The 19,545-nt window shown below is 41.5% G+C and overlaps 1 protein-coding gene across 3 annotated transcripts in view; it reads left to right on the top strand.

Annotated features, from left to right (window-relative positions):
• Window positions 1–19,545, top strand: part of FHOD3 (formin homology 2 domain containing 3) — a 529,663-nt gene that overhangs the window by 403,031 nt on the left and 107,087 nt on the right. The gene's annotated exons all lie outside the window — the stretch shown is intronic.

Genomic DNA, 19,545 nt, shown 5'->3' with positions numbered 1-19,545 from the left:
TACACCAGTTTTGGTTCTCAGCTACAGTGTGTAAAAGACCTTGTGTTCCCAGCCCCTCTGCCAAAGTTTTCAGCCATTGCTCACCAAGCAGTGAAGAGTTGTTTGTCATTAAAATTTAAATTTGTGTTTCCTGTTATGACTGAGCATGATTTCATACGTAAAGGCACCTCTCCTTTCCTGTGGATTTGTGCTTCATGATCACTGAGTTCTTTTTCTTACCGAGGTGTCCAGGTTCTTTATAAACTCCAGTAGGTGTACCTATTACTTTCCTCAGTCACTGGTCGTTTTACGACGTTTGTGTGCAAAACAATTTCAATTTTGGAATCACACTTATTAATCTTTTCTGTCTTCTGAGTCTTGTGTTCCTCATGAGGACAGCTTTTTCTCCTATGGTGGAGGTGGTTTTGTCGCTAAGTCATGTCTGACTCTTGCGACCCCATGGACTGCAGCTGGCTAGGCTCCTCTGTCCATGGGATCTCCCAGGCAAGAATACTGGAGTGGGTTGCCATTCCCTTCTCCAGGGGACCTTCCTGACCCAGGGGTCAAACCTGTCTCTCCTGCATTGCAGGCAGATTCTTCACCAGCTGAGCCACCAGGGAAGTCCCCTTTTCTCCCATGGTTTTTTCTAATCGTTGGATTGTTCGCCAAATGATATTCAGACAAGTGAAAAAATTGTAGCTACAATTTTCTCCCATGGTTTCTTCTAATATTTTTGTAGCTACAGTTTTCACATGGGAATATTTTTTCTACCCAGGAAGTTATTTTGGCATATGGTGTGAGGCAGAAGTCAAAGTTACATTTTTTCACTTGTTTGCATACCATTTAGTGAACAGTTCTTCATTTCCCTGTTGGTTTGTTGTATACCAACAGCAAGGTAGGCTTGTTTACATGTCTGGTCAAGCTGCTTCCATAGGAGTGTCTCCCATGTCCTCCGGTGCCCACCTTCTCAGATGGATCAACCATTTGAGGCTGTCAGGAGCCCTCTTTCTTCCCCTGTTGCTGCTAAGTCACTTCAGTCGTGTCCGACTCTGTGCAACCCCATAGACGGTAGCCCACCAGGCTCCCTCGTCCCTGGGATTCTCCAGGCAAGAACACTGGAGTGGGTTGCCATTTCCTTCTCCAATGCATGAAAGTGAAAAGTGAAAGAAGTCGCTCAGTCGTGTCCGACCCTCAGCGACCCCATGGACTGCAGCCTACCAGGCTCCTCCACCCATGGGATTTTCCAGGCAAGAGAACTGGAGTGGGGTGCCATTGCCTTCTCCATCTTTCTTCCCCAGTGTTTGGAATATGACTATATCATGTGCTACTCTTGAGAGTCCCTTGGACTGCAAGGAGATCCAACCAGTCCATTCTAAAGGAGATCAGTTCTAGGTGTTCTTTGGAAGGAATGATGCTAAAGCTGAAACTCCAGTACTTTGGCCACCTCATGCGAAGAGTTGACTCATTGGAAAAGACCCTGAGGCTAGGAGGGATTGGGGGCAGGAGGAGAAGGGGACGACAGAGGATGAGATGGCTGGATGGCATCACTGACTCGATGGACATAAGTCTGAGTGAACTCTGGGAGTTGATGATGGGCAGGGAGGCCGGTGTGCTGTGATTCATGGGGTCGCAAAGTGTCGGACACGACTGAGTGACTGAACTAACTGACTGACTGACCTTGAAACAGTCCTGCTGTTTTTGTCGTCTGTTGCTGTGGGGTTTTATATGGTGATTGCCAACACTGGAATAAAAAGCACAGGGATATTTGGGGGAACCAGGACCAGGCTGTTAGGATGAGGCTGGGAGCCTGAGATGCTGAGCTAAGCCTAAGCGCTGCCTTGTGAGATCTCACTTCCTGTGAGCCCTAGAATACCTGTCTCCAGTGCTGATGTGGTAACTCCTCCCCCTGGATGAAGGTCTCCTTTCCCATACATCGCCTGCCTACTTTCAGTTACTTTGGCTCTTGTAGTAGCAGGCCCATCAAGCATTGCCCTGAGTATCACTGGCTGGTACCTGGGTCCCCCTCATCCTGATTTCCTCCTCCATGTGGACTGCTCTCTATGGGTGTCTGGGTGCTTCTGGCTTCCTGTTCTAGTCTGCTTTGGCCTTTTATTATTTCTTGCCTTTGCTAGTATCTACATATGCCTTGAGGTTCTACTTGTCTGGTTTTCAAATCACTGCTTTTTCCAAATATATGATCCGTGTGTTTTTCTGGATCCCAAACACTTGCTGGCCATGTTCCATCACTTGGTCTACACAGTACTCTTCCAAAAATTGTGTCAGTAGAGTTAAGAGCTCCATTGTCCAATGGACTTTAGTTAAATTTTAATTTTTAATTTAAATTGATCAAAGTAGATAAAAAAAAATCACTGAAAAAAATCCTGACTAGCACTTAAATGGAACAAAAGGCATTGCCTTTCTTTGTGATTACAGTTAATGGCATAGAGCCCACAAAGGCCAACAAGCAGAAAAAGATACCAACGCAGACAGATTCCCCACTATTCAAACCAAGAGGCGGTGAATCTGTGTGCTCCTTGTGCTGTGCACGAAGCAGGCTTTCTACTGGCCGCCTGCTGCTAGGTCCTGATAGCAATCTTGTTACAAACAAGGAGTTCCTATAAGGCATAATGTGGTCTTGATTAAGTAATTGTGTTACATCCAAAGTGCATGAGAGCAGAGGCACCCGTCAGTTAACAGAGGGAGTTTGCAGAAGGGTCTGGCTTCCTGATGGCTTCATCAGTGACTGGACATTAGGGGACCTGCGTTCTGTGTCAGCCCACGTGGGTTTTGGATCTGACTCCTCACCCCTCCTACCACTGCAGATTTAGTCCAGGATCTATGTCATGCCTGGACTACGTATTGCAGTGATGTATATCTCCTACACTTTCTGAAATACAGATCTGAGCAAGTGACATTTCCTGCCCAGCAACCTTGAGTGCCTCCTACCACTTAACACCAGTCCTCACCTGAGTAGCATCGTCTATAGGATCTCTCATGTCTGGGTCCCGCATATACCTTGCAGCTTCGGCAGCCATCAGCACACCCATCCTCACTGTGCTTTAACCTCACAGAAATGCTGCCAGGCTCTCCCAAGGCCCCTTTCTTTCATATTTGCTCTGTCCTCTGACCAGCCTCCTCCTCTGCTCATTCAGTCACTTCCTTCTCATCCTCTAAGACCCAACTAGGTGACATCTGTCTGTAAAACTCCTCTGACTTCCTCAGGCAGAATGAATTGTGACAGTTGTTATGGGTTCACTCACCTCAGTTTCAGCTCTCAGCCCTTTGAATCATTATGTGTTCATCCTTTTGTTTCTGAAATGGGGTTCACAAATGTACCGTAGTCTGTGGTAGTGAACCTGGGTTTCACAAAGCCATGGCATAAAGATGGTTCACCTTTCTGGACTGGGCATTTGATTAAAGAGTCAGGGAAAATCTTTAAGATAAGCAGGACTGGAGAATCCACATGCATGTAAATTGTAAAGATAAAAGTGTTTGTTTTTGCATGGAAGCACTTTCTGCTTGTCCCATGTTCTGCATCCCATGTCTGCATGTCCCAGCAGCCTTTTGACTGTTTCGCTATTGAGTGGCAGCCATCTCTACACCTCTGTGGTGTGAGATTCCCCTTTCCTCACTGCCCTTCTCCCACTTCTTTCTCAAATAACCAGGAGAACAAATACATGAGCAGGTTTAACCTCTTATCTTGTTTCCTTCCTTTGGAAAGTGAGATTAGAGTAGATTTTTAAATTTTTATTTTATTTTTTGGACATGCTACATGGCTTGCAAAATCTTACTTCCCTGACCAGGGATCAAACCCTGACCTCTAGCAGTAAGAACGCTAGGTCCTGACCACTGGACTGTCAGGGAATTCCTAGGAATAGATATTTTTGTGTATGTATTTATTGATATTTTTAAATTAGACAATTCTATCACCCTTGTTTACTTAAAGAGTGTCTATAGCAACCTTCCTACATGGTGTAGCTCAGTTGGTAAAGAAACTGTCTGCAGTGCAGGAGACCTGGGTTCAATTCCTGGGTTAGGAAGATCCCCTGGAGAAGGGAATGGCAACCCACTCCAGTATTCTTGCCTGGAGAGTCCCATGGACAGAGGAGTCTGGGAGGCTACAGTCCATGGGGTCGCAAGAGTCGGACACGACTTAGCGACTAAACCATCACTGTAGCAACCTTGAAAAGTATCGATATATATATCGCACTTCTGTTGGGAAGTGAGAACATTCACTTGTGTGGAAGAGAGTTAGGTGAGATCTGTAACACACAAGTCCAAACATCACTCATCAAAAGTACAGATTGAATAGCTCCACCCGTAGAGCTTCGACACTCGGGTGTCCCGTGCGATCAGCTGAGCCCGGCAGCACCTTCCCTGCTTGTCACGCTCTCCTGGTGGGACAGCTCCCGACAGCCAGCTCTCCAGTTCTCATTGGCTACAGTGGTTTTGCACTGGTGTTGTGCACAGATCACAGAGTGAAAATGGGTAGGAAGGATAGGGAAGAATTCTTCAGAAAATGTATTTCTGGGTCCTTGTTTCCATTTCCCCTCTTCCCACAAAGCCAGGCCATGAGTAAGTTTTACTATTATAGTGGAAGAGACTGTGTTTCTAGGTTGATTTTAGAAAGTGTGTGTGTGCACACACATATATAGATAGAAAAATAGATCAGTATCTAGATAGCTAGATAGGGATAGAAACACACACACTCTCTAGTCTTTGTACAATCCTAGCACAAAACCGTGGGCGCCGGTGATAGCTGGAAACCTGTTTGGGCCTGTGAATACACACAACACCCACCCACAACCCCCCCACCCCCCCACACCCCCCACCCCCCGCCACACACACACACTCATCCATTTCATTCAGCAGGTACTTATTGGGTGCTTAGAATGGGCCGTGTATGCTGACCTGGGAGTCCAGCATTGACTGAATGAGACCCTGTCCCTGGCTTCATTGAGCTTACAGTCTAGTGGCAGAAACAGAAGACAAGCAAATGGTCGGCAAATAAATATTGTGAAGAAAATGAACTTTCATGGAGGAAGTGGAGAAAGAGAGGCCATCAGGGTGGGGACCCCAGCACGGGCCCTGCGTCCTCGTGACGGACACCTCCAGTAAGAGGTCTGGGAAACTGAGTCACCAATACAAGGCAAATTGCACCTCCTCCCCCTCCCCTGAGAGGGCAGCTGGAGGGAAGGTAACGAGGGAGATAAGAAAATAGAGTGCTTGCACATCTTTCTTCAAGTCATGATCCTGGAATAGTTAGGAGACTGTGTTTGGAAGATACATGTTCAGAGGAGAGGCAAGTATGCCGATGGGGGTGTGGGTGGGCGGCAAGGGGGTAAGTTGGTCGGGACTGGAGAGGAAGGGAGAAGACCAAAAGGGTGGGCCTCAGTTCAAGCCAGCATGGCATGGAAACTGGGACATGGGAGGGGCTTTTGGAAGCTGCCAGGAGAATGTGCTAATCATGAAGCCAAATATAGGTAGATGTATGATGGAAAAGGACTGACCTCCTTCTGGCTAGAGGACTCACTTGGTCTTAGATGGGAGGGTGGGAAGTAAGACAGACAGGGCAAGAACTGCTGCATTCCTGGGCTTGGGGCCTGCAGAAGGGGCAGGAGGACAGGACAGAGTGTGACACCAGCCAGGCCGGGAGGATGGCGTCATCCTTTGTGCATGAGCCAGCACAGTCCATGAGACAGCACAGTGGACCAGTCTCCACGCGGCCGCGGGAGCCGTGCTGGTCCATCCTGTGGCCGGGAAGCTCAGACCTGCACTGAGGTGGTGTGTGACCAGTTGGGGAGGAGAGAGTGGAAGGAATCTTTAAAACCACATCCCCATCTTCGGTGACAGCATCCCCAGGGTTGTAGCAGTGTTGATGAAGAAAAGTTACCTGTTTCTTAGATCTGCCTTGAACTTGCTCATTTCATCATGAAAGCTGGGATATGGCCCTGAAGGTGTGAAGAAGGTTCTGATGTTTCCTTGTTTCAGGGCAAGCAAAATGCCTTTTATAGCTGGGCACATCCCAGAGTTTCCTCTTGTCCATGATCATTAGACTGGGTGACCCCAGTTTAATAAGCAGGTTGTGACAAGAGTCTCACCATTGCAGGAAACCATACTGCATCATTGAATTGCCATTTTATTATTATTATTGACCTCTAAGTCTTCATAGTAAATCACCTACTTGTGAATTAAGTGATAGTTTCAAGTATCAATTTGTGAGATTAGTTTGAGTTTTGTTAATATTTAACCAGAGATTATGATTTATTTTTGATCTAAGAGATGTAATATGTAAGCTATAATAACTTTATATAAGATATAGTAGATGTTATATTAGATGTTATATGAGATAACATATAAGATATATAACATTGATATACTAAATGTAATATATAAGATTTGCTTCTATAAAGCAAATATAAGATTTGCTTCTTGTATGAAAAGATTTTACTCAACTCAAACTTACCAAAGGGGCATTTATTTTAAAACAGCGTTTGCAGTATGATTGATGTACAGAAAATTGCACATAAGTTTTGACATATGTTTGGCCAGTGAAACTATTACCACGGTTGAGATAATGCTCAAATTTATTACTCTAAAGCATTTTCTCACACCCTTTTGTGATTATGGCTGCCCTTCCCTATCCCCAAGCAACTATGGATGGCTTTCTGTCATTATAGATTAGTTTGCATTTCTCAGAATTTCATATAAATGTCATCATGCATTAAGTACCCTTGGAGAGGGTTTGGCTTTTTTCAAGTTAGTGTAATTGTTTTGAGACTCCTCTGTTTTGTTGCATGTTTCAGGAGTTAAGACCTTTGTATTTCTGAGTAGTACTCAATTGGATAATTGTACCACAATTTATGTTTCCCTCTTGATTGATACTTGGGTTCATTTCAGTTTCAGCTATGAATTGTTGTTGCTCAGTTACTAAGTCATGTCCAACTCTTTGTGGCACGCCTGGCTTCCCTGTCCTTCACTATCTCCTGGAGCTTGCTCAATGTCCATTGAGTTAGTGATGCCATCCAAATATCTCATCCTCTGTCACCCCCTTCTCCTCTTGCCATCAATCTTTGCTAGCATCAGGGTGTTTTCCAATGAGTCGGCTCTTCGCATCAGGTGGCCAAGGTGTATCGGAGCTTTAGCTTCAGTATTAGTTTTTTCAGTGAATATTCAGGGTTGATTTCCTTTAGGATTGACTGGTTTGATCTCCTTGGCTATGAATAGTTGTATACAAATCTTTGTATGGAAATTTGCTTTAATTTCTTTTCAATAAATAGAAATGAAATGGCTCAGTCATATGGTAGGTGCATGTTTAGCTTCTTAAGTATTATTAAGTAAACGATCTTCCAAAATGGTTGTATACCAGAGTAGCACTGACCTCATAAAAGGAGGTGAAATATCTTTCCTTCCTCTTCAACTTTCTATAAAAGTTTGTGTAGAACTGTTGTTTCTTCCTTAAGTATTTCTTAGAATTAACCAGGGAAACTATCTGAGAGTAGCGTTTTAAACTATGCATTCAGTACCTTTAATAGACACTTTGGTTCAGTTCAGTCGCTCAGTCGTGTCCAACTCTTTGCGACCCCATGAATCGCAGCACGCCAGGCCTCCCTGTCCATCACCAACTCCCAGAATTCACTCAGACTCACGTCCATCGAGTCGGTGATGCCATCCAGCCATCTCATCCTTTGTCATCCTCTTCTCCTCCTGCCCCCAATCCCTCCCAGCATCAGAGTCTTTTCCAATGAGTCAACTCTTCGCCTGAGGTGGCCAAAGTACTGGAGTTTCAGCTTTAGCATCATTCCTTCCGAAGAAATCCCAGGGCTGATCTCCTTCAGAATGCACTGGTTGGATCTCCTTGCAGTCCAAGGGACTCTCAAGAGTCTTCTCCAACACCACAGTTCAAAAGCATCAATTCTTCGGCACTCAGCCTTCTTCACAGTCCAACTCTCACATCCATACATGACTACTGGAAAAACCATAGCTTTGACTAGACAGACCTTTGTTGGCAAAGTAATGTCTCTGGTTTTGAATATGCTATCTAGGTTGGTCATAACTTTCCTTCCAAGGAGTAAACGTCTTTTAATTTGATGGCTGCAGTCACCATCTGCAGTGATTTTGGAGCCCAAAAAAATAGTCTGACACTCTTTCCACTGTTTCCCCATCTATTTCCCATGAAGTGATGGGACCAGATGCCATGATCTTCGTTTTTTGGATGTTGAGCTTTAAGCCAACTTTTTCACTCTCCTCTTTCACTTTCATCAAGATGCTTATCTGATATCAATTCATATCCAGTCATCTATTTCTTCTTGAGTGACCATTAGTAGTTTTTGTCTTTCAAGGGATTTTTCCATTTCATCTAAGTTGTCAAGTTTATTGGTGTAAAGTTGCTCAAAATATTCCCTTATTCTTTTTTTTAACGATTGTGTATATCTAGTTTTGACTGTGCTGGGTCTTCCTTGCTGGCAGGCTTCTCTCTAGCTGCAGCAAGCTGGGGCTACTCTCTCGGTGTGGTGAGGGGGAAGCCCCTCTCTGGGGTGGCTTCTCATTGCGACAGCTTCTCTGGTTGCGGTGCACAGGCTCCAGGCGCACAGGTTTCAGCAGTTGCAGTACATGGGCTCATTAGTTGCAGCGCAGGCTCAGTAGCTGTGGAACTTGGGCTTAGTTGCTGAGTCATGTGGGATCTTCCTGGATAAGGGATCGAACCATTTCTCCTGAATTGGCAGGTGAATTTTTTACCACTGAGCCCACAAAGGTTTCTCCTGAACTGGCAGGTGAATTTTTTACCACTGAGCCCACAAAGGTAGGCCTTATTATTCTTTTAAAAGCTGTAGAATCTGTAATGAAGTCACCTCTTTCAGTCCTAAAGTTTCTAATATTTGTCTTCTTTTTTTCTCTAAGGAATCTGGCTAGAGGTTTATTAATTTTATTGATTTCAAAGAATCAGCTTTTGGTGTTACTCAATTGTCTAACTTTTTTTGTGTGATTGATTTCTACTCTATATACTTTTCTGGTTACTTTTAGTTAAATTTGTTCTTATTTTTCTAAATTGGAAGATGAAGCCAGTGTTTTGAGATTTATTGTCTTTTCTAATATAGGCATTTACTGTTATAAATTTTCTTCTAAGTATTGCTTTAGCTGCATTCCACAGATTTTTAACAGGTTGTGTTTTTATTTTAACTTAGTTCAAAATGCCTTTTTAATTTCCCTTTTGATTTATCCTGTATCCATAGATTATTTCAGAGTATTTATTTAGCTTATAAATATTTGTGGATTTTCCAGGTCTTTGTTATTGATTTCTAATTTAATAAAAATGGGGACAGAATTTTTTTTTTCCTTTATTTGGAAAGAGCATGTATTTGTATGGGAGAATATATTTTGTATGGCTTGAATCCTTTTAAATTTATAGAGCTTTATTTTATAGCCCAGAATATGGTCCATTGTTGCAAATGTTCTGTGTGCATTTGAAAAGAATATGTATCCTGATATTATTGGGTAGAATTAATTTTATATTTAAAGTGGGTTTTGTTTTGTTTTTATAAACAGCATATGGTTGAGTCTTGCTCTTTTTTCTTGAATCTGATTACCTCTGCCTTTTAATGGGGATGTTTGAGCATTTATATATAATGTGATTATCGACTTATGATTGATAAATTATTAGTATGCTTGCTTTAAACAATCTATTATATTTTAAGCATATTTAAACAATGATAAATATGCTTTGTGTTCACATATTTTATATTTTTATTGTTTTTTATTTCTTCGTGTAGATCAAGGTGCGTATGTGGTGTCGTTTATCTTCTACTTGAAGGATTTTCTTTAACATTTCTTGTGCTGAAGGTATACTGACGATAAGTTCCCTCTGTTTTTTATATGTCAGTAAAGGCCTTTATTTCCCCTTCAGTTTTTAAAGGTAGAAAATTATATGTTGACAGGTTTTTTTCTTTCAGTGATTTAAAGATGTTTCTCTGCTTTCTAGCTTCCATTGTTTCTGACAAATACTCTGCAATAGTTTTTGTACCTCTGCAAGCAATATGTCATTTTTTCCTCTGGCTGCTTTTAGGATCCTCTCTTTATCACTGGTTTTAAAATTTTGATTTTGATATGCCTTAGTGTAGTTTTTTAATTTTTTTATGCTTGAGTTTTGTTGAGATTCTTGGATCTGTGGGGTTGTAATTTTATCAAAATGGGAAAATTTTCAGTGCTTATTTCTTTATGTTTGGGGGTACTTTTCACCTCTCCTTTCTTTTGATAAGTTCAATTGCATATATATTGAGCAACTTGAAGCTTTACCAAAGTTTATGAGTGCTCTATTGATTTTTTTCAGTCTTTTTTCTCATTGTTCATTTTGAATAGTTTCTGTTTCTATGCGAGTTCATTATTTTTTCAAGTGTCAAGCACCTTTTCAGCTGGATTTTGAAAAAATTGAAGCATAATTGACATACAGCATTATATCAGGTGTACAACATAGTGGTTCAACATTTGTATACATTGCAGAAGGGTTAACATCAAAAGCCTAGCTATGATCTGTCGCTTTCAAATATGAAGTACAGCATTATTGACTGTAGTCATATTCCCATGACTTATTTATTTTATATTTGGAGGTTTTTATCTCTTAATGCCCTGCACCTATTTTGTCTAACTCCTCACCCTTCTTCTCTGGCAACAACCAATATGTGTACTTTATCTATGAGCTTGTTTAGTGTGTTCATTTGTTTGTTTGTTTTTTTTATTCTACAAATGAATGAAATTATGATATCTGTCTTTCTGTATCATATTTCATAGTGTTCTTCTGTGTTACCACAAAAGCAAGATTTTATTCTTTTTGTGACTGAATAATATTCCATTGTGTAATATACACCACATATCCTTTATCCATTTCACCCATCAGTGAACATTTAGATTTCTGCATCTTGCCTATTGTAAATAATGATCAATGAACATAGGGATGCATGTATCTTTTCAAATTAGTCTTTCTGTTTTCTTTGGATAAATATCTAGAAATGTAAGTTTTGGGTCATACGGTGGTTCTTTTTAATTTTTTGTAGGAACATCCATACTCTTTTCCATAATGGCTGCAACAACTTATATTTTACCAACAGTGAATAAGGGTTCCCTTTTCTCTGCATTCTTGCCAACACTTGTTATTGCCTATCCTTTTGATAAGTCTTTCTGACAGGTGTGAAATAATGTCTGACTGATGATTAGTGGTATTGAGCATCCTTTCATGTGCCTGTGGTCCATCTTTACGTCTTTGTTGGAAAAAGTCTACTAGGTCATCTGAACTGAGCTCTTTTCTATGCCTTTCCTGTCTGGACATGTTCACAGTTTGTTTAACTTCTTGTATCTATGGCCTGTAGTCATAATAACTTTTAATGTTTTAGCCTTCTAGTTCTACTGTCTGTGTCATTTCTGAATTGTTTTCAGTTGATTGATTTTATTTCCTCTTTATCAGTTATTTCTTAATAGATGCCACACCTTGTAAATTTCTCTCTCTTTTTTGGGGGGAGGATTCCCATAAACATTATTCAGCTTCATTCTACGGTGTAATTGATTCAGAAAGTTTTATTCTTGCAGGCCTTGTGTCTTCGCTATGTTTAATCCAGTATTTTACCACTGTTGAGGCAATGATCTTCTTACAACTTTAACTCATGCCCCCTGACCCTTCGGCTTCTGCTTCTCTCTAGTGGCTCAGATGGTAAAGAATCCGCCTTCAATGTGGGAGACCCCACTCCAATATTCTTGCCTGGAGAATTCCATGGACAGAGGAGCCTGGTGGTCTATAGTCCATGGTGTTGCAGAGAGTCAGACATGACTGAGTGACTAACACTTTCACTTCCTCTCAACTACATATTCTTTTCCTACCTTTCAGTTCCAAGTCCTGGGCACACGGCTATGATTAGCTTGGCCTTCTACACCAGAAGCCTCACACAACCACTAGACAGCTTGCCTTTGGATGAACTGCCTTTGGGGAGGAACCCACCATATTCACTCAGCTGTTGCCAGGGCACAGGGTCCTACGCATAAGACATTATCTCAGCAGGTCCTCATCCTGTGGTTTCCCTTAGAGAATGGGCTGAGCATATAGACACATGGAGACTAGTGTCTACAGTTGTATCTGACTTGATGCATGCTTGTTATTCAGCATCTAATTCATTCATCAGGTGACTCATCATGCATCTCTTCTAAGTGTCAGGAGACAGGGACAAATGAGAAAACAGGATCCGGCCTAGAAAGTTAGACTGCAGGAGGAAATATAGTAAAATATGTGGAAATGATGAAGACCAAATTTAGGGTAGTGGTCATTTTTAGGAAAGAAATGAAAAAAACGTATAAACTGGTGCGTGTACTGTGGCAAGTACTACACAAATGGTACTTTACTAAGTACCCGTGGTGTGGGGAGGGGAGGAATATAGGTCAACGTGAGGGCTCCAGCCTGACAGGCCTGTTTACAAAGCTTAGCTCTGCTACATCCTGAACTTCTCCGTGCCTCTATTTTCTCGTCTATAAAGGAGATAATAATAGAGCTTAGTACAAGAAGTTGTACTGATTAAAAGAGCCATTTTGTGCAAAATAATTGGCACACTGTGTTGTCTCCATAAACGTTCACTCATTACAAACCATATTTCAGTGCAGTCGAGTTCCTGCTCCAGACGTCCCAGAAAGGGAGGCCTGAACCAGATGGGATTTCTGGGGTAGTTCCTAGAGCCTTTTGCATCCAAGATTAAATATTGCAATTCCTCTTGCTCAGAGTATATCATCCGCTCCCTTGCAAAACCTCTCTGGCCTCTGGCCACCCGCATTCTTGTGTGGCTTCACTTGGTTGCAGCTGCCTTGGGTGTAACTTAGATGACTTCAGCTTCCCAGGTGCATTCCTGGTGGCACGCAGTCCCCATCACAGACCCAACTTGGAGCCATGACAGAAAGGTTCAGATCAAACCCATAGCCCACTGTAGCCCCTCACGCTGAGAACTGCCGCTGTCGTATTCCAGATCTGGCCTCGGAGACCACAGCTCGGAGCTTCCTCTGTGTTTGTAGATTTTCCACTCCCAACATAAAGTGATGTCTGTTGAGCGCCTACTGTGACCCAGATGCTGTTCCAAGCAGGCTCCTACATACACTCTCACATAATATGGAGTATTATTATCTCCATTTTACAAGCAGGTACACTGAGGCTCGGGGAGGTTAACTGACTGGCCATACTCAGGTTTTCTCAATCTAAAGCCCTGCGTTTAATTCCTTTACACCACAGCTGGTCCCCAGGCTGGCCAACGTTAAACAGTGCAACAGCTTCTAATCACTGTAGGCATTTTCCTGAAAGATTTCATATGGAAGGTAAAAATCTGTTATGGATGCCTTTATAAAGAGAAAAATTCACCATACTAGCTTGAATTTGGGTATTTGGATATATTTGTTTTTAGCAATGATTTGGGATATTCCCCTTGTGTGGTTTGAGTGCTTTCTAGCATTGATATTCTAAGTGAGCTTATTTCCAGAAACAGAATTTATAGGGCCAGAGTTCATACTCTCACGTATTGGGCATATCTAGATAGAGGGAGACCTAGGGAAATTTAATTTATTTATATTATATATGTAACTCTTGGTTCCTAGCATGACCAAAATGGCTTCTGTGCCATTATCCAGGACAGATAAGCTCATGGGGCGCTTTGGTCGTCCCTTCCAGCTTCAGGGCTCTGTGTTAGGGCATCCAAGAGAATGGATCTTGAGTTATAGAAGGCATTGTGCTTCACTTTAGGAGAAGAGGAACCAGTCTTCATTGCTTCGCCTTGGCATCTCACATCTTACTTCTGAAAGGAAAGAGCCTCCAGTATTAACCCTGCCTGATAGTACATTCACATGCCCTCTGGCCTCAGACCCAGCATGAGGTCTCCCTTTGCCGGGTCTCAGTAGACAGGGGATCATCTGCATTTCCCTTCTTAGAGGCACCCGGGAAGAAATGACAGCATCCGCTCAACAAGGTGGAACCCTTTTTATTTTCCCAAGTTCTAATACTGTTCTAATTTTAAATAAGCTCCAGTGTTCTCATCTGAAAGGAAATGATGTTAACGAATGATATAGAGAAGCTTCACTGTGAACTCATTAGTATAGCCACTAATGACCCATTATTAAGTTACCATGCATGAAGGTTTTCCTGGAACAAGCTGATATATTTAGAAGAACAAATTAAAGTCAGAAGCGCAAGGGGAAATGGCAAGGTTCTTATATTGTTCCTTCCCCAAGAACTTCTCTCTCCTCCCCCTGAAAAGAGAACTCAAGACCCGAAGCTGCTGGTCCTTGAGACCACCACACAGGGCAGGCTGACAGCTGAGCTATTAATAGAATCAGATTCACCTAAAATAATAGTCCTGTGTAGTGCATGCGTGCTAAATTGCTTCAATCTTGTCCGACTCTGTGTGACCCTATGGACTGTAGGCCACCCGGCTCCTCTGTTCATGGGACTCTCCTGGCAAGAATAATGGAGTGGGCTGCCGTGCACTCCTCCAGGGGATCTTCCCAACCCAGGGATCTAGCCCACGTCTCTTACGTCTAACCTGCCTTGGGAGGCCGGCTCTTTACCACTAGTGCCATCTGGGCAGCCCCAGTCCTATGTAGGGTACCTTAGTTTTTATTTCATTTTCTGTTTGCAAATTCTGTGATTGCACATAACTTTTAATGTTCAGCTAGCTTGGGGATTCAGAGATACTTGGGCTTCCCTGGTAGCTCAGATGGTAAAGAACCCACCTGTAATGTGGGAAACCTGGGTTCAGTCCCTGGATTTGGGAGATCCCCTGGAGGAAGGCATGGCAACCCCCTCCAGTATTCTTGCCTGGAGAATCCCCATGGACGTAAGAGCCTGGTGGGCCACAGTCCATGGGGTTGCAAAGAGTCGGACATGATTGAGAAACTAAGCAGAGCACATTTTCATATATATTTTTATATTTTTTCTAAATATTCATGAATCCCTAAATGGTGTGTGGTTTTGCTTTGCTGCTGCTGCAAAGTCGCTTCAGTCGTGTCCGACTCTGTGCGACCCCATAGACTGCAGCCCACCAGGCTCCATCCCTGGGGTTCTCCAGGCAAGAACACTGGAGTGGGTTGCCATTTCCTTCTCCAGTGCATGAAAGTGAAAAGTGAAAGGGAAGCCACTCAGTCGTTTCCGACTCCTAGCAACCCCATGGACTGCAGCCTACGAGGCTCCTCCATCCATGGGAGTTTCCAGGCAAGAGTACTGGAGTGGGTTGTCATTGCCTTCTCCAGTGGTTTTGCTTTACATGTATTTAAACTTCATAAAAATGATAACATTCTCTTTATGTTCTTCAAATTACTTCTCACTATCAATATATTATGCTTTTAAAAATCATCCAAATTAGTCTATATCACTCTATTTCATTCATTTCTTCAGGTATAGAGTATTCCTTTGTATAAATACACTGTAATTTTATTTTTTCTATTTTTTGATATTTATGCTGTTTCAAGTTATTAGCTGTTAGCAGTACAAAGCAGTGTAATACATTCTATTCTTGTACATGTCTGTCATCTTCATCCATGCAAAGGTGTAAAGGTGTACTCTGTAGTATCAGCCTGGAAGTGGATTTTCTGGATTGTGGGATACACGCATCTCCAGATGTATTCAGTGTTTCTCTGAAAGGATTTCACCAGCTTACGCTCCCAGACGCAGTATATGGGGGTTCTTGTCTTGTTTTGTGTCTTCAGGCATGGATTTTTGTCAGTCTGCAACCTGGGAGGTGTGAAACAATATCTCACTATGAGTTTAGCTTGCATCTCCTCTCCCTGAATCCTAGTGAAGATGAGTGTTGTTCATGTATTTATTGGTGATTTAATTTTCTTCTTCAATAAAATGCCCACTGTCTTTTGCTCATTTTTCCTTTGCCTGTTTTTCCAGTAGGTAGTTTGTCTTTTTCAAATGGATTCAAAGGAGTTCTCTTTGTATTGCTTACTAATACTTTGTGATTTGTTTGTGTTAGAATTAGCTTCTCCCATGCTGTGGCTTCTCTTTATTCTTATGTAGTCTTTCAGTGTATATAAACTTATAAATATAACATGTGCATATATATTAAAATTTCCCTTTTTGACTGCCCTTTTAGATTTCTAGTCTGAAAAAAATTCTTTTCTATCCTAATATCTAGATGTTGTAAAGTTTTGCTTTTTTACATGTTTCACTTAAACTTCCCAGAATTTATTTTTGTGTTTGGCATGAGGAGGGGCTGCTGTATTTTTGTCTTACACGACTAATAGCTGTCTCAGCACCATTTGTTAAATAGTCCATTTTTTGGTTTGTTTGTTTAGTTACTAAGCCCTGTCCCACTCTTTTGCGACTCCATGGACTGTAGCCTGCCAGGCTCCTCTGTCTATGGATTTCCCAGGCAAGAATACTGGAGTTGTTTGCCGTTTCTTTCTCCAGGGGATCTTCCCCACCCAGGGATTGAGCCTGTGTCTCCCGCATTGGCAGGTGCGTTCTTTACCGCAGAGCCACAGGGGAAGCCCAAATAATCCATTGTGTCCCTACTAATCTGCAATGACATGTCTATCATGAATCAAGATGCCATTTGCGTATGAATCTGTCATTCCATGTCTCTGTTCTTGCACCAAGACCACCTTCATAATTAACCACTCTGGCTTTAGAATGGGCTTGATATCTAGTGGGGCCAGTGATCCGCTTTGTTCTTATTCAAAGTTGTCTTGGTCATCCTTGGATCTCAGTTCTTCCATAAACATTTTGGAGCCACCTTGTAATGTTCCATGAAAAATCCTTTTGGAATGTTGAATGAAATTGATTTGAAATTGTATAAGTTGGAAAAGAATTGGCATCTTGACTGTATTGAATCTTTCTATATGTAAATGTGATATAGTTGTCATTTATTTAGGCCTTTTACTAAGACGTTATAAGTCTTTCTTATAATGAAGTAATTTGTAGTTACCATGTAGTTAACTTAATAATTGTTACTGTTATATGAAAATACAATTACTATTTGCACATTTTACACTGAGAAACCTTATTGGGCTCTTATTAATTCTAGTAACTTATGGGGTTTTTGGATTTTCTAAATAAATCATATTATCTCCTAATGATGACATTGTATTTCTTTCCCTTCCTTATGCTTTTACTTGTTTATCTTAGTGTACTGGCTAAGACTACCAGAATAATGTCAAATGCAAGCAATTCTGGGAGTCTCCTATCATTTCTAATATTAAACTTAAATGTTTCAACATTAGGAATGATGCTTAACATAGTTTAAAAAATTTGTTTTTACTAAATAACCATTGTCAGGTTTAGAAAATTTTCTTCTATTTCTAAGAGTAATGAGTTAATTCCATTCTGCTTTCCAAATTGTTGAGTTGACCACTCGTTATTCTTTAGAAACATCCTAAAAATTTTAATATATAATCTCTTCATACATAGCCTTTTGATATATAGTCTTGATATAATACTCTTTGAATGTTTTCTAATTTTCTGTATATTTCTTCTTTGACCTGAATTAATTAGAAGCATTTAAAAACTTCACAATTGTAAGGATTTTTCAAATGTATCTTCTTTTTTGATTTTTTATTATTTATTTATAATTTAAATTTATTTATTTTAATTGGAGGCTAATTACTTTACAATATTGTATTGGTTCTGCCACACATCAACATGAATCCACCACGGGCGTACATGTGTTTCCCATCCTAAACCCTCTTCCCACCTCCTTCACTGTACCATCCCTCTGGGTCATCCCAGTGCAAGCATCCTGTATCAAACCTGGACTGGCAATTCGTTTCTTATAAATGTATCTTCTTGTTATTTATTTTTAACTCAATTGTGTTGTGGTTAGGAAGGTAGCGCACATGAAAACCAGCTCTTGTCATTCACTCATGAGCTTGAACTCTGTCACAGGATTGACAGTCGGTTTTTAAATAGTTTCTGTGTATTTGAATATTTTCTGTGTGTTTCTGTGATTATGTTTTCTTTAATTTGGGACACCAGGTTTTATATATATATATTTTTTTTTTCATCTGCTAGGTAAAAATTATTAATCAGGTTAAACATGTCTAGTTCATTCATAACAGTTTCTCTCAGTCACTGTGTGAGAGGTGTAGGAAACCCCTCCACCTGATTGTGGATTAGATTTGGCTGCATGTAACAGAAAGATAAATACATGATAGTAGCAAAAAGAAGATAGAAGTTATGTGAAACGTAACTTTGTTTATATGGATGATAAAATTCTCTCTATGCCTAAGGATCCAAGCTGACGTATTAGATGCTTAGTGAGCCCAGATTATAGGTGTTACTGAGCTTAGATCTGGCTCCTCACTGCTCAGAAATCAATACTCAAGATTCAAGTGCTAGTAGAAACAGAAACCTTTCTTTAATCAGAAAGCCAGCATCCTGAGGAGAAGGTGGACTCATGTCCCCAAATCAACTGCAAAAATTTTTCTCAGCTGTGAACATCGTTACAGGGCAAAGGAGAAAGTAACCTCACTTAATCACTGAGATGTGTGCACGCTCAGTCACTTCAGTTGTGTCTGACTGTTCGTGACCCTGTGCACAGTTGCCTGCCAGTCTCCTCAGTCCATGGCATTCTCTGGGCAAGAATACCGGAGTGGGTTGCCATGTCCTTCTCTAGGGGATTTTCCCAAGCCAGGGATCAAACCCACGTCTCCTGCATTGCAGGCAGATTTCTTTACTGACTGAGCTAGCAGGGAAGCCTTAATCATTGGAACAGAGGTGCAGATTCATTGCCATCTCCCATTGCATGCAAGCTCCTCAGCTCCTTGTGATCTTTCTTTAGATGCTATCTTGTTCTCACAGTTTTTCATAGGATTACTGACAGGGAGACTGGGGAGAAGATACAGTCATCTGTTAATTACTTATTCTTCATTGTTGCTTCTTTGATTTAAAGAAGAAACCAACAGGAAGCAAGATACTGTGTGATCAAAAGGTTTGAAAGGTGTGCTTGGGCCAGAGATGAATAGAGCCTGGGGGTGCCTGGTTTAAGGTTAGTCATAATATAGTTTTGCTAAAGTGACAAATCAAAGGGGGCCTCCTGCAGAGAGCTTTCTCTTGCTGAAAGCTGCTTATAGAGGGTTTGGTTACTCCCTCCTTGTAGCAATTGGGGATGGTGGTTTCTTCCCTCTGCTTCTCCTCCCACCTCTGATGGGTTGCCAGAGGTGACTCACCTTTTCTAGGGGGAACAGCTGTGCGACTTATGGCAGAATGTGTGTGCTGCAATAGTCACATCTTTCTCCTGTGCTGAGGGACCTTGTGTTCCCCACAAGGCAGGCATATTCATCAAATTCAAGTAGGCGATCACCCAAGCTATATATCAGAAATATTTGTGTCTCAGTTTAGACGTTTTCCTAATAAACAAAGGTTCAGTTGTCTGTAACAGATTTTATTATTCCCCAGAGGTCCAACAGACTCTCCTTCCCATCTAACCCTCTTCTTTATATTTCATATAATTGCCTAATTTTACCTTCTTCCACCCATTCTCCCTACTTAACATTTTCTGTGGTTGCCCTCTGATTCTTCACTAAGGCCTTCACATAGCTGACCATCCCCATCAC

Source organism: Capra hircus, chromosome 24 (assembly GCF_001704415.2).
Source record: "Capra hircus breed San Clemente chromosome 24, ASM170441v1, whole genome shotgun sequence".
Taxonomy (NCBI): domain Eukaryota; kingdom Metazoa; phylum Chordata; class Mammalia; order Artiodactyla; family Bovidae; genus Capra; species Capra hircus.
Note: the sequence above shows the minus strand (reverse complement) of the source record. Positions and strands in the feature narration are given on the sequence as shown.